Source organism: Bombus vancouverensis, chromosome 3 (genome assembly GCF_051014615.1).
Source record: "Bombus vancouverensis nearcticus chromosome 3, iyBomVanc1_principal, whole genome shotgun sequence".
Classification (NCBI taxonomy): Eukaryota; Metazoa; Arthropoda; class Insecta; order Hymenoptera; family Apidae; genus Bombus; species Bombus vancouverensis.
The window spans coordinates 19134509-19150460 of NC_134913.1; the positions used below are offsets into that span (position 1 = coordinate 19134509).

At 46.8% G+C, this 15952-nt stretch overlaps 1 long non-coding RNA gene across 2 annotated transcripts in view; it reads right to left on the reverse strand.

Annotated features, from left to right (window-relative positions):
- Positions 1-15952, reverse strand: part of LOC143302461 (uncharacterized) — a 95071-nt gene that overhangs the window by 20550 nt on the left and 58569 nt on the right. Inside the window, exons 1-3 of one of the 2 annotated variants that reach the window (XR_013057991.1) lie at positions 8889-9422; positions 8724-8820; positions 8327-8604 (exon numbers count right to left, since the gene is read on the reverse strand). The exons of the other annotated variant lie outside the window; for it this stretch is intronic. This is a non-coding gene — a long non-coding RNA (uncharacterized LOC143302461). Of the gene's footprint in view, positions 1-8326; positions 8605-8723; positions 8821-8888; positions 9423-15952 lie in introns of those variants that run through there. 2 annotated transcript variants of the gene reach the window in all.

Here is a 15952-nt window from a genome sequence, read left to right on the forward strand (position 1 = left end):
CGATCTAGGAAATGGGAGGAGAAGCGGCGAACGGAGGCGATACGAACGGAAATAAAAAAAGGAGAAAGTAATGGAACGCGCTCGCGCGCGTTCGTCGAGCTTGCTTTGATGGACCGTGGGATGGGCAGAATCGAGATGTCTCGAAATCGAAAGTAGTCCGGTTTCTACGTGCTTGGAATATTTGGGAAAAAACGACTTGGCGAAGAGAGGATAATTTTCTGACATATTATACGGTCGTGATGCTCGCAGACGGAAAGGAAAGGCGGCGTAGGATGTAAAATTAAGAGCAGCTAGTTCATTAATTACAAGCTTTCGCTCGATTACGCGAATCTATCCCGAATGGTTGGCAAACGAAGCAGTCGGTTTGAAATTTCGCGAGATAAATCACGTCGGTGGTTGAATCGCGTGGCGTTCCACGAGGCTTCCGGAAGCTGTCTGCTCGCGTCGGGCACGCTCCTCTCGCACAGAGAGTCAGCGGGGAGTATCGATAACGCAATGCCGCTCCGCGCCACGCTGCACCGCGCTGCGACGTTCTATCGAAAAGGGAAACGGCCGTACGCTCGCGGGGACACTCGATGAAACGAAGCGGCTTGCGATGGAAGTGGTTGCCGGTGGTGAAAGAGGTGGAGGTGGAGGAAGGGTGAGACGGCCGGGGAGGAGAAGGAAGAGGAGGTGAACGTTGAGAAACCGAGGCGTAATCCGAGGCGTAGATGCATCGATAGCGGCGAACAGCCAGCGAACTCGACTACCACTGATTTCCAGGAGCGTTCTCCGAGCCTCTCTCGGTCTCGGTGCACAGCACGCACACGACCCAGAGATTCTACCACCTTCTCCACCTCCACCTCCACCTTCTCTCCTACTATGTAGTTCTACTTCTCTTCCTCGAACGTGCGTGCACGCGAGCGCGCCGGGAGAATGCGAGCGGACGTATGGGCGGTCTGGCCGCTCGATGCTGGCCGACGTCTTCAAAAATGTGGGGAGTGGACCTCGCGGTTCAGCGTCGCTCCACCGCACCGGATCGCGATACGTTTCCACTTTCGCGCCTAGACCGACGCCGACCAACCTCCTGTTGGTCAAGGTTGCGCGTGTAAAGTTCGCTAAAATTCGTTGGCCTCTCGAAATAGAACGATTCATTGAATCCTTCTTTCGTCCGACACCCTTCGCCGCGTATTGACACTGTATCAATGAAAACCGTGACTCTCTTCGCTCCTTGCAAACTCATCGTTCGCGTATGTAGTCGAAGCTCTGCTACTTTACCAGATTCGAAGAGGCGATGATATCACAGAGTCAGAGGCGATCGAGGGATTCGCCGTGAAAAGAAAAGAAAGAAAGTTGTGTAAGAGCAAATCGCCGTTCGCTAGGCATGCTGATAGCGTCGTGATAAGAGGGATCGGTAGGCGGGGTCGCGATGAGAACCACTGCACGGGGAGCGGACTCTCGAAGCACTTTATCTCCAGAGTCCAGGATGTGGGTCGCGACTGCCGCCCGCCACGCGAGCACACAGCGCACCGCAAACGCTAATACTATCTTAAGGCTCGTCCACACCTGGCTGCACGTGCGGACCGCGTGTCGAACGAATCCGAAGAGAACGTGAGCTGCTCGGACGTTAATCGTACGCTAAAAGCCTGCTTCTCTTCCTTGAGTTATTATTAGAAAGGTTAATTTGTAACGTTTGAGACATCGTACGAATGGTTTCGGGGGAAGAGATTTATCGCTTGGGGGGATTTTCGCGCACACCGCTTTTCACTTTCCATCCTCGAAACGAGGTCGGTCAAAGACAGGCACGTTCGCGGAAAATACTCGGCTTCCTCTGTTAATCCGTTCGCTGAACGATCCGCAAACTACTTCCGAGAGCATTTGAATAGCTATTCGAGAGGAATGAATTCGACGTGGTGTATCTAGTTTCCCTGGAATAGTCTCTGTTACCAGAGTCTCTTCTGTATTGGAAATTCTATTGCAGCATGTACGCAAAGAGGCAAGATCGTATTTGGTATAAATTATCCTCTAATATAGGTGGAAACATTAATTAACGTAATAATCCAAGCGATATCGTTTAGTCGTCTAACGACTGGAATAAGTGGCTTTAACGACCATCGTGCGTGATGGCGCCGACTCTTCAACGCCACTCTGCTTTAAGTGCCTGCACCTGTGTGTTCTTCTTCTGATCGACGTCCTTCGTGAATTTCTCTTCGAGTTTCTACAAGATGAAAACACACTTGAGAGATAAATTTGATCTCGTGTCGACCATTCGAAGATTGAAAAAGCGACGTATCACGCAAAAAGTAGGCTCTCTGTTTCATCTCTCAAATTGCAATCTCCGAGTCGTGTCGCGAACGCACCTATCTGAGAACGTTCTAAACCTGCGTCGATGAAAATGATCGGACCCGGAGAGTATCTGGGATACTTTTTGTTATTTGTTGGCAGCTTCACTTTCGATATTACTTTCGAGGCCGGCGACGTATCCAGTATCAGTCGATCCTTCCACGGTCAAACGAGAGAGTCTCTTCGCTTTCATCGCGCGGACGTAAGTCGAGGAAGAAACTAGATCGACTGGACGATCTCCACTTTTCCGTGCTGCGACCAGTGGCCGCCATCCATTCGTTAATCGAAAGAGACAGCGAATCGGCGAATTTCAGCGTATTTCACATACATGATCGGTACTTGTGTTTCTCTGACAAAATCTACTTTGATCTTTTTCACTCGTATTTCACGAACGTAAGAGTCGACGTTTGTAGCTACCACTACTTACACAGTAGAGGATTATAACATTGGCTTGGCTGATAGCGTATTCAGCACGAAACGATCGTGTATCTTTGATAAAGACTGGATAACCGGCGAAATGTCGAACGGTATACGTATCCTATAGATAGCTCCAGGTCGTCTTATATAATCTCAATATTTTATATTTCAAGCAGAATCTAATATATCTATCAAGATGGTTGATATTGCATACATCGAGCGAACAGACAACCTGCTAATCTTTTTCCACCGGTACCAAAACTCGATCGAAAGGACGAGTTTCACAGCATCAACAAGATCGTTAATCGAGGTTATTTCAAAGGCAGAGTATTACGTAAAAGAGCTAGAAAACCGATAACGGCGCTCGAATTTCAGTTTTCGATATCTCGTTAGATCTCGTTTGTTCTCGTTGAGTGTCGTCTGGTGCTGTCTCGAGTCGTCTGGTGTCGTCTGGTGTCGTTTGGTGTCGTTTGGTATCGTTTGGTGTCGTTTGGTGTCGTTTGGCATCGTTTGGTGTCGTTTGGCATCGTTTGGTGTCGTTTGGCATCGTTTGGTGTCGTTTGGCATCGTTTGGTGTCGTTTGGCATCTGTTTGGTGTCGTTTGGTGTCGTTTGGATTCCTGTGATCTCGTGTGATCTCGTTTGGTCCTAAGAAACCCGTGTTTAGCCCAGATAAAGACGATAGCTGAGGCTCGTAGCGCGGAAAGGCGCGCGACGCGAGGGGAGAACGTGTAATGACATTTAAGTGGGCACTATTGCGACGTTATCTTCGTGTTTGGCGGGAGTGTAACTTCTCCTTTTCCCCGGCTGAACTCTAAAACGCGAAGTAAGCGGCCGAATGGGCAACCGACGAGGGCCGCAAATAAAAAACGGCACACGCCTCGCAGTGGCACGAACACCGACCGTGTATATTTTCCGTGGCGAGCGGAGTAAAATCGAACGAGCGAGCACAGCGGTCCGCGCAAGCCTTGTCGAGGCTTTCTCTGGACCACCCCGCCCACAATCTGTATAACGTATAACATATACCGTACACCGTGTACCGTATACCAGCCTGTGCACGCGCTCCTCGATAGGAATGGGATCGAGCTAGCTGATCTACGCGAGCGGAGCGCGCCAGTCGTGCTGCGAATCGCGCCACCGGTGAAGTGGTTACTCACTGTTCGAGCGCTTCGATAGAATCACCAGTAACGTTCAGAACAAGAAACTTCCAACTTTCTGCATGCTACGAAGGATCGTAATAAATTTTAACGGACAATCACCCCGCTTTAGACTTTGTGATTCTTTACACATCGCGTATTTGGTAGTGTAGCTATACAGATATAAAATAAATTAACTAGAGAGTGGAGAACTCCTCGAGTTTATCTCGACATTAACTTTCTTCGCGGAAACTTTTATGTTAAATGTAACTCGACATTCGTTAGTCGCCGTTCTACGCTAATATTTTATTCAAAAGATATAAATAGTTGAAACGATTAATCTCGTATGTAAGGATATGCTACGTTAAATATCTCTATTTCCTCTTGTAAAATATTCCTTCCTGTAAGGAAAAAGAATTAGAGACACAGATAATCGATACTTTCTTCGTAAATAAGAAGAATTGTGTTAAACCCCTGGAAACTCGAATTCGGTTTACTCCCATTTCTACATAGCAATCATAGATCCCTGTCGATCGATAGTCGATCTTCGTGTCCACTCGCCGTTAGACTCGCGTCATGCCGATGGACAATTAAATAGACCGGCTTTGCGTTGTCCGGTTTGACACTTTAGTCTTCGTTTCTCCATAGTATTATGAGCGATACACACAGACTCCTTGGACGAGTATTACGATCGAGCTACGTACCGGAAATTCTGGAAACCAAGATTTTTCGTTCGTAACTCGTTAGCGAACAGGTCGGCTGACTGCTGTAGATTGCTGGTCTTTTCGTTGGCTTTACCATCTTTGGCAATTCGAGTTTAAATTGACCGACTTCACCTTTTATCTAATCGATCCAGCATAATCGAATGTAACGATAAGAAATGTTTCACGTCCGGTTTAGAACACGGCGATCTATTTTTAAGAAATTGTTCGATGTCACCGATGTCAATTTCGCAGCTCGCGCGGAATGCACACTCGCCTGGTACCAGGATACGCCGAGGATGAAAACCTTGTTCCCGTTTCCTATATATAGAAACTCAAAGCGCGGTAACGCGATAAACGCGCGCGGCAGATCGCGTCTCTAGTCTAGCGCTCGCGTATACCAGAAATTCATTTTTCAATGACACGCTGCCATAAAAGTATCAACGCAACGATGAGATCGAACTAGTCTTTCTCGAAACCTTCGACCGATTTTTCCCATTTTTATTCGAGTCGAATCTTAGTCTGTTCTTTCCAATTATCAGTCCCTTCGTCTTCCTATCACCTACAATTTTTACTAGATAAATCGAACGATACTCATGGAGAAGCTGACAGTGTTCTGCGTCGTCGTTCAATTTTGCTCAAGAGACAGAAGCATCGATGTTCAAATTATATTTAACGAGCAACGACGCGATGCTATAAGTAACGAGGAAAGAAGGCAGAGCTGTTGGCCAGTGCGTTCATCGGAACTTTCGATCTTCACGAGCGGCGCGAAGGCGACTGGACAAGCGGTGGAAGACCAAAACTAGATCACTTCTGGACGTGGTCGCGTCGACCACGCCAGAACGATGGTGATACAGTAGAAAGAGAGAAAGGAATCGGTGTTATTGGCGGCGTTCACACCAGGCGACGCGTTAACGCCCGAGAATAGGAGACTTCTCCGCGCGTGTATCCATGCCTTCGGATATCATTTCTTTATACGATCGTAAAGATGGAAACGTGGCGCAACTTCTAGGTTAGATTTTATGCAGCCGATATTCGATTATTCACGAACCGTGGCATTTAATTGCTTAATAAAATAACGAATGCTTTAATCGTACATATCGGTCTGGTAAATATTTGATCGACGCGAATTAATTGGCACGGAGGCACGGCGCCGTGGTGGTTCGCGGCAGCTCGAGAGGCGAACGCGTAACACGTGCACCGATAATCAATTAACTGGCGGATTTCACCGACGGATCGCGAAAACGTTAAATAGAACGAAAAGGCGAGCGCAGATGAAAGCTAAACGGCGAGTCGATGGCCTGCGCTTCCGTGGACTGGCGCGCGCACCTCAGAAACAGCGGGACGGTAATTGAAATTAACGCGCGTCGCCAACTACTCGGTACAAAGCAGAAACGCAAACAGTAGGAAACCAAGTCTGCAACTTGGATAATTTTACTATCGTTATTTAACTGTTTATTTAGCTGCTTTTATTAGACGCATAATACATACGCTATTAGTAAGGGTGTTTTCTCTGTTTCGATAAGTTAGATCTTTCTTTCTCTAGTCTTTGGAAAGATACTCTTAGGTTGCGTATTTGTTGAGACGTCAATTATAATTAGGTTTAGGTAAGATATAGGTAGATCGCAACGTTAATCGGGATCATTGAGAAGAGCTTCGGGCGAAAAGAAGAACAAGGGGCGAGTCGAGAGGAAGCAAGCTAGAACCAGTGAAAGTAACGCTCGGCCACGCGTCCTACCCGCGCATAACGCGGCTTTTCTCCGCCGTGTTGGAACTCGTACACGCTGTATACGTACACGCACGTGGACGTCCCGTTGCTTCCAGCTATCCACGAAAACTTTTAATTACATACCTGAATCGTCTTGCGCAATTGTTATTAGCGAAGACCCTGCGGAACAGCCGACCATTGCCAAATATGTATAACTCAGTATCGAAATTAATTTCACTTTTCAATTAAAATATTTCTTTTATCAAATTGTATAGCCTAAAGAGGACTCGAATTATCATTGTTATTAACTAAATGGATCGTAAAATTTGAACGAGGCCACGACTCGCACGAAATCTCGACGTTATCGTGATGATATACCAGTTGTAAATGTCGTAGCGCGTGCGCGCCAAAAGCCTCGACTGTATAAAAGTTCATACCAGAAAGAAAAGAAAATGAGCCGGTGCACTTAACGTTCCAACGATCGCGAAAGGTAGGAGTGTAACGAGCACGGTTTCGCGAGAAAGCGAGTCTCCAACGGAACAGGTGAATTGCAGTTGATAAAGAGCACGCGCATGTTCGGCTTGTCATATCACAACGTAATTTCTCGATTTTGATAAGGCCCACGATATTTAAGCATACGACACGCGAACTGGTTTTATAGAGCCTTCCCGAACGTGCTGGCTACTGTACATCAAACTTTCATTCCCCCGATTTCCTCCCTACCTCGATTTCATCGTCTATTTGCAAATAATACGCTTTGCTTAATTAGCACGTACGATGATCGTTTTCTTTATGGCAATCGAAAGCTTTGTCGGCTACTCGAGGAATTCGTTTTTTGTCGATTCGAGCAAATAGAATGGGATCGTTCCTTTTTTGTCGTGGTTCGTTAAAATGGGGAAAAAACGCATGGAATATCAAATAGGATTCAAGAGGAAGCGATTCGCGGATAGCCAGTAAAACGAGAACTTTCGATTGGTAACACTTTTGCTCTCTTCGATTCGTAACGCCAATGAAACGAATCGGCAATGATCCAGTTTCCATTGATTTGAATCGATAGACCGATGCAATGGACTTCGCTTGGTGAAGGATCCGTGATACGTTTGGTTTAGAAAGTAACTCTGACTTTTCCAAAAGAAGAACGCGCGATCTTCTAATTTTCTCCACGCGTGCTTGAGTTTGTGTAACGCGTCGAATTTTCATACCGATATTCCCTAGCAAACGTTACTCAACGGTTGTTGGAGCGCTTATCTTGGTCAGCTTCTTTTCTCTCGATTCATCGACGTGGAAGATTCCACGGTGGTACGTTGCAAAACGACGAAGTACACAATCGAATGGATTAAGACGTAGCACGAATATACAGCGACGATTTAACGATCCATTCATGATCTCGGTGGAACGCGTGCGATGCGTAACTAAGTGGCGGGGTTGATTTCGACCCGCTCCCATTAATTATCGCTCCGCAAACTAATGGCTTCTTCGCCTTGGATCGATCGAACCCATTAAAAACGACCAATCCGTAGGGTTAATGGTTAACATTACATAGAAATATCTGAATCATTAGGATAGTCGTGGCAACGTGTAATTAGCAGAAGTTAATATCCATCTTAAAAAAGAAGATTGGTCGAATTACTTCTAATACGTTCCATAGCCTCATCGTGTGGTCATCTAACCCAAACCTTGGTATATACATATAACGAGACCGAATATGCCGTATCAACCGTTTAATTATAGATTATCCTCTGGTATAATTATGAAATCTAGACGCAATCCAACATGCTACGGTATTAATCGTAGCCGAAGCGGAACTTTCGATTGCGCAAGCTGACGAAGATAAGTACCGGAAAGCGGCAAATAACGATCGGAGCGAACAAGAGATCTCTTTGGTAATTTGGAACGTTTCCGCTGACCATATTTCATGCCAAAATCGAACCTAATCGAATTCTCGGGAACTGTGTAATTCGCCTTACTTTCAAAACTAGAAGACGATAAATCTCCATCGATCAATCAAACTTCATAATATACGAACTTAAATAAAAGACTTACGTCGAGAAGGATGAGGTCGATAAATAGCGGAAGTGGCGAGCTTATTGGGCAGCCAATTTGTACAATAATTTCTCAAGCCAGTTACCGCTTCCTCCTTCGTTCCTCCTTTGCACGATCCTAGCCGCGAGAACGGCGCATACCACCGTTCATTCTTAGAATCCTTGGCGAATACCGGAGCGTATCCAGCGTCATGGAGGAGCTCTCGAACCGCGCTAATTGCAGTGCTCGTGTATAAACTCCGTGATGTCAAAGGGTAAGCGTTCTTCGCTGCTTTTACGCTAAGCACATAGTAGAGAATCGATCAATTTCGGTTGCATAACGATGACTTCGTCGACAGAAAGAAAGCGTCGCCTCGATCGCTTCGTCTAAACGCGCGTCTGCGCCGGTAGATACGCACCGTTCTTATCGGACAACAGAGCGGTTTCACCGAAGTCGTCGATGATTCGTGGAACTGGAAATTGCAGGTTGCTCCCGTAATTCGAAAGCGATATACTCTGCAAGTGGTATAATATAAGTCTATCAGAATTAGCAAGGTTTTCGTACGAAGATAGCGATTACAGACCGTTATAATGCTTGATCGGTGTAACGTAGAATCAATGCGAACTCGAGTCGCTTTGTGTCCAACGTTATATCCCTGTGGCTGTAGGTCCAACACAATCTAAGATCGGTACAAGTCCAATGTATATCTCGAGATAGCTAGAATCGGCGATGCTTGGGTTAGCATGAACTAGGATTAGTATAACCAGGAAGTGTCCGAGGCTAGGCTCGATGTTATCTGACTATAACTTAGTTCTAGCGTCTCTTGCGATTAACATGTCCCTGTATCGTTCAGCCCAAGTTAGACCTCGAACACTCGCAATCCTAACTCTGTCCAACGTTCCAATATAATCAAGAATTAGTGTGATCGAGAGAAATCGCTGGTGATATCGAGTTTGTAGTTCGCATCGCTATCTCGTAATTCGTCTTTTGCATAGAACAATTATACGATGAAAGGATTTTCTGGTGAGATCGGCAGTCAGGAGCGATAAACGTTGCAGGGTGACACATGGAATGGCGGCACGTGCGGCGCACATCAGATGCAGTGGCGACTGCGGGCGAGTTTCGTCGCCTCCGTCAGAAGTGATAGTGACACGGAGCACGAGTTGCTCTCGCGGTTGGTGGGGCTCGGTCGGCGTTATAAATTAAAAGCGATTCAAAAGGCGAACGACTACACAGCGGCGTAGCACCGGGCGATTTCGCCCCCGGCTCGCTGTTGGCCGATCTACACGCCCCTGGATTGCGAAATTTTCATTGTCCATTTTCGAGTCCCCTTTGCGAGCTAGCCGCCTCTCTGACCACGCTCGTAAACAATTCTTTCGCAAGTGGACTGCAGTCTCTCGAAATTCTCGATCGAGATCGAAACCATTCCGGTGTAAACTCTTCGTACGTTTGATTGATCGAGTTAAACACTTCGAAAGCACGTTTCGCAGCACGTGTCGTCGTGTATCCTTACATTTTTATTCGAAAGCACGCGATAGAAAGTTGGGAACCAAGCACTCGATACATCTGAGATTTATACGATGGAAATTCGTCGATTCTCTTCGCCATTTACGATTCTTCGTTTGTACAATAAGAGTTCGCGTTCAGACCAGCGAATTCAATGGACAGACGTTCGTTCGATCGAGCATTAACTAAAATGGAGTTAAAAGAATCGATGTTCTACCGTGCTAGGAAGATTGAAATTTACACCGAGATAGCCAAGTTGGGAATCGATCGATTAACCTATTACGACAAGCTCGCGAAGTCTCTCCGATTGCAAACGATTGATCTAGGATTTCAGCTAATGCCAGGTTCCGTTGAAAGCCGCTGCGACCACGGACGCGGGCGTCGAACACATGGTGTCACCGTCGAACGGGACGGAAGCCGTAAGCCGTAAGCCGTAAGCCGTAAGTCGAGCTTCATCGAGAGATCCTATCGTCTTCCCACCCACGTGACAATTTGGAAGGTGAAACGAGAGGATTCCATCGACCGGTCTCTATTACCAGGCCAGGACATTACGATCGGTGTCCGTAGCATCCGATACCAAACCGATCGAAACGCCTGGCCTGCAGCCTACACGATCTCCAAGCTGCGCTGCGCCTAGTGCTGAACGAACGGTGGGCTGACCATTTTTTCCCTCGACCACTCGAGATTATCGTCCGGTCCGGGACAGCTCGTGCTCGGTTCCTTCGGTCCTGAGTCACTGCTCCGCCCTCGGAACGCGAGCTGTGCGTAGACGGGATTCGCGACAGAACCAGAATACTGCCTGGCGGAGAAGAGCGTTTCAAACCCGTTAGTTATCCGCGGAGCGCGCATATGGAAGTCGCAGGAAGCGGGAAAGCCTGATTGCAAAAGATGGCACCGGTTAAACGGAGATATTCAGGATATATCTAATCTTACAATGGATGCGCAGTTCAACTCACTGTCGCGGTGTTGTACACGATAAATGCAATAGTACGAATGTAAGTCGAGTTCATAGTAAGTCGAGATTATTGTTATGTATTATCGCTACAATAGTCGCGACTGGCTCTCGAAGCACACTGTATACTCAGCGAAACTTTCATAGGTTTAGACGTATGCTGGAACAGTTCAATAAAATAAGCGAAAACGAGCCAGTAAGGAAAGCTTGTAGCCCTCGCTTTCGATCGAGTCGCTCTTTGTTGACAACATGGACAGGTTTCCAAAAAGACTGTTGTGAAATTGAAGCGATCAGAGTATATAAAAGTTGTTTTCGATCGGAAGCGCGACTCCTTCCAGCTAGCCATCGACTGCTAATTTGTATTAGTCGGCAACAAAGTTGTTCAACTGACTTAATCACTGTATGACAAGACGGTGGCGCGGATTGTCGCGAGGAAATGGAAGCAAAAGGAAACGGGTGCAAGTGAAAGAGAGTTTGCACAGAAGCCGGACGAGCGACGACGGTACATCGTGAATGTAATTATGAGTATATCGATGAATTTATCGAGCCACCGGATTGACTGGATCTTGCGCGCGGGCGCCCATATCATAATGCGCGAGCGCGAACCGGTTCCAAGCGTAGCGCGAAGTTTGACGCAAATACGAAATGTGTCGAAATTGTGGACTATCGACGACACACCTCTGATTGTTTCGCAACCGATCGTTTCGTATCAGAAAATTGCCCGTCCGCAGCAATACTCGCGGATATTCGTACTATTGACGCAGACACCGCTTTATCGAGATCCGATCATGACATAATGCCTCGTCTAATTCGGTACACTCGTAGCATTTACATAAGTCGATCGATTCGACCGTATTTTTCAACGATACCATTTTAGCAGAGAGGTGTATTTATTTTACAGCGTGACGACAAAGGTAATCCTCCTACGAGCGAACGATCTTTCGACATCCTTCCGCGTTCCAAGACGACGCGTCGTCCTTTTGTTCGACCCACGTTCAACCCTGACGATGACTCGATGAAATCAACGACTTAATTAAATCGCTGCGAAAACATCGTTTCGTTATCATGAGGACGCGGTTCGCGCAACGACTAACGTGAGTCAGACGGAACATTCCTGACGATCAGAAGTAATTAAGGATTATCTGCTCGTAGAATCGCTTAAGGTCGTGTAATAGACACGAGAAACTTCTCCTGCTCCACATACGACGTTTTAATCGCCATTGAAATACTTGTAACTGCGGCCGCGCTGTGATTACAGGCGAAGTATCTGTATTCTACGTACGTCTTAGGATTTTACGAGTTTGTTATTTATGCCTGAGCCTCGAGGAAAGCAGCAACGAGTGAGTCTGTAACGATTCGTTGGAGTAACTGGATAAATAAACGCGTTTCAGATACGATACATCGGTCGTCGTATACCGTGATATTATTTGTCACGTTTAACACCGGACGCGAATTATCGACGTTTCCCTCGTTCTCCGAAGACCGGGCCCCCACGCGAATCCGCGACGACGGTGACGTTCGTTGACTTTCTCGACGTCCGGACGACGGCGTCCGCGACGCCTAGGGACGAATGCGTTCGTCCGCGTCGATTTTTCCGCGCGCGGACCGGCACCGAGCTGCTTTCGAAAGCAGCTGCTACGGGACGACATTCTTTTCCATCGATTCTGGAGCAACGCGGCCGCTTCTCTCGTTGGAAATCGCGTCTCCCATCGCATTGCGATTTGCATTTAAACGCCTTGCTTACGTAACGGCCGAGGCGAACGCGTTCAGGAAACGCCGATGCGAGAGAGTCGATAGGACTAGAGTCGCGTGTGTGCACTTATGGCTGCATCGATGCAATTCGAAAATCAAATGTTCGAGAGGTCACCACAGTCAAGTCGGTTCGAAACGAAATCGCCGAGTTGACGGGGAAAAAATGAATGGAAAGTTAAAACGCGATCGAAAGTTATGAGATCAATTAGCATCTATAGCGTGCAGTTTTAACGTTCAATTTCACCGAGACGTCCAAAAACAGAGACAACGTAAGACCGAGCACTGTAATTATTGGAGATAACTCAGCGGGAACACCCGCTGTGCCACGTCATCGGAAATTAATTAAAACATTACACGTCCTTCGAATCTCTTAAACGGACAAATTAGTGAAATTGCGATTCATCGGGCGCCGCTGTCAGAAAATTTATGCAAGGACATCGGCCTGATCATCGACCCGATTTGCACGAGATCCGAGGAAGGACGAATCTCGTCGAAATTTCCGTCAGGTTCTCAATTTTCCGTGCGATGAAGTACGCGATACCGCGGATTAGCATAAAGACAGACCACCCATGCTACGACCCTGCGCGGCCAACGGACTGCTCTTCAGTCTCATAATAAGCGGCCGCTCATGTCGGATCCTCCGCGTACAAGTACCGCCCGTGTACCCATCCGTATATCTCGATTTATATCGTTATCGATCCTTTATTGGCGTCGATATATATTCCAGCTCCGTTCTTACATCGATCCCGACCGTCTCTTTTTCCCTTTCCTTTCCTTTTCTTCCTGTTCCGCGCTGCGCTGTACCGTGTGTTGCGCGTAGGAGTCCGATGTCCCTGGAACGGTATCGGCCGAGTTTCGTCGTTCTCCGTACTCCTTCTTCCTCCTCCTTTTCCTCTTTTTCGTTCGACGACACGATACGCTTATCCAATCTGCGCGATAACAGGTCGAGTCTACGTTTGTCGCTCGAACGAAGCCCAGTGTAATTAAAGAGGATGAAAATCTCGTTGCGAAATAAGTGGAAGATGATCTATATCGTGCATCGTGACTGAATATTTTCATTCGGAATTTGGAACGCTATTTTTGTTAAGATAGCTGCAATATGGACGTATAACTTTTGTATTTCGCAATAAACCTGTTAGCGATACGATTAATATCAGCGTGGTTTGCGAGGATAGCCCAGATGGGACAGGTAGGCAGACAAGAATAGGAACGACTTTATTTATCGCTGCCGACTTATCGCCCCTCGTACTCGACTGTGTACCACTCTTATTAATTAACCAGCCCCGTCAATTATTCCAAGCAATTATTGGAGGTCCAGGCAGGAAGCATCGACAGGCCGATAAGATGTTTCTCGTGGGACGACAAGTAGTTACGATTGAGGAACACGCTATGGATCGTTGAGCGGTCTCGCGTCGATATGCGAGGGGTCGAATCGCGGACTTTAATATACAGTCTCGGACGATGCAAGACAAGTCAGGCCAGCCCGTGTTACGAACGCAGGACGAAAGAACGCTAGCAAAAAGGCAGGACTTCTCAAGCTCGAGGATCTCGAGTAGTAACGACCGTGATACGAAGGACACGCTCTTTCTCTTAACTGGACGTTGTTGCAGTTCCGATTGCAAGAACCGCTTGAAAATGGCTCGTCGTTGGCAAAAAAAGCCGCTCGACAAAAAGTAGCCTTCGTCTCCTAGTTCGTTGATCACCGCGACACTCCGACCATTGTTATCGTATCATTTGCGTAACTGAATTTTTCTGCAATAGCTCGACAGAGTCATTCGTGCATAAGTAGATCGCTTCGTAACGCTATGTGTAACGGACTTGGTTAAATTAAACGTCTTCGAAAAACTCGCGGCCGACCCTGATGATTTATCGAACCCTCGAGCTACGATTAATTGTGTACCGCGGGTCTGAACGCGAAAAACGGACGTTGCTGCGCTCGCTCATAAAGTTACGGTTACTAGCTGGTAGCCGATCGAAAGAAATCTGTCGATGATCTAACAAGGAGTCGTTGAAATTGAACATCTCGTTGGACAAATTATTTTACGATTTAAATATCTAGAATTAGTTGACAGCTACGTGGAATATCTCGATAGAACCAGTCACTCGGCATTCTTATTCGTTATACGTAGCGCATGCTATTTTAATTCCGTTTTCAGGCGCATTGAGTCGTCGCAAGGTCGAGCACGCGAGAAACGCGTCCAAACGGATCCGCGATGAGCATCGACGATCTTTTTCTTGCAAATATCTGACCCCCTTCCGTTTTGACACAAGAGATAGCTATCGCGCGACCAGCTCCGATCTTCTGCACACGAACGGCCCGCTCGATCGCGAAACAATTGACCGACCCGCTCGGAACCGGTCGTCTATCGAGCTTGGTCAAAAGCTTTAAGGTTCCGTGGCGCGCGAAAATAATTGACTGGTCGACTTGGCCGAGACACGGACGCCGCAACGGTCATTAGTTTCTCAGGCGATCGCTCGTGATTTACGCTATCTTTAACGGCGTATTAAGAAACTGCGACACCTCCAAAGATGTTTTGACAACGTTAACCAACGGTGAATATGACGAAGGTGTCCAGGACCCGACCGATTTACCTTGATCGTGACGTCCGATTTAAAAAGACATAATTAAAAACTGCGTCACTTATCGGTCCTCGTGACGCGATGATTTAAATCGCTGAATGTAGAAGATGAGGAGAGGATATTAATTTCCTGCATTGCTCGATATTAATATCTGGTAGGGTTTGGTCGTTCGACGGCAGACGCTAATTTGTTATTTATTTTATTATCAGATCGAGCGAGAAGTGAAAAGTTTGTGTAACGTTTGATGATCGTATCTCGTGCTTATTAATTTTCTGAGCTCTGCTGCGCGATAATTTAACCACTAATAACGTTAACAAATTGACAAGTGACAAGTGTATGTTGCAGACTTCTGTCCACCAAGCAGTTTTTTTTTTTATCATATGAAGATGTTACAGTCAAATTATTTATAAAGGTGTATAATCACGCTATAATTTGTAGAAATTGGTTACTGTTAAACTAGAAGAGATTTTATTAACACCGATGACTGGCAACTTGCGACTTCAAATTTCACTAATAATATTAGTTCAATCGTGAGCAAGAGGACCCTGGTATAAACGTTTTTATACGAGACAGTTACAATCATCAGTAGCTACGTATCCATCGTGTCCAAGGAAACCCTTCCGCTCGAAACCGCCAGCCGTTCGATCGACCTTAAGGCCGATTTCTAAAACCGCAAAAAGTCACGGCATCGCTCGATGGTGCAACTGATAAAGTCCTTGCCGCGAGTGAAAACGTCGCCGATTCCGCGGTTCTCGAAGTCGTTTCGAGATCTCGCCTCGCGGGGACCGGGAACGTCCCTGTTTCTGCGCCGTGTCCGTCATGACGCTCTCGAGGATCGTGAAACCGATCGCTCATAA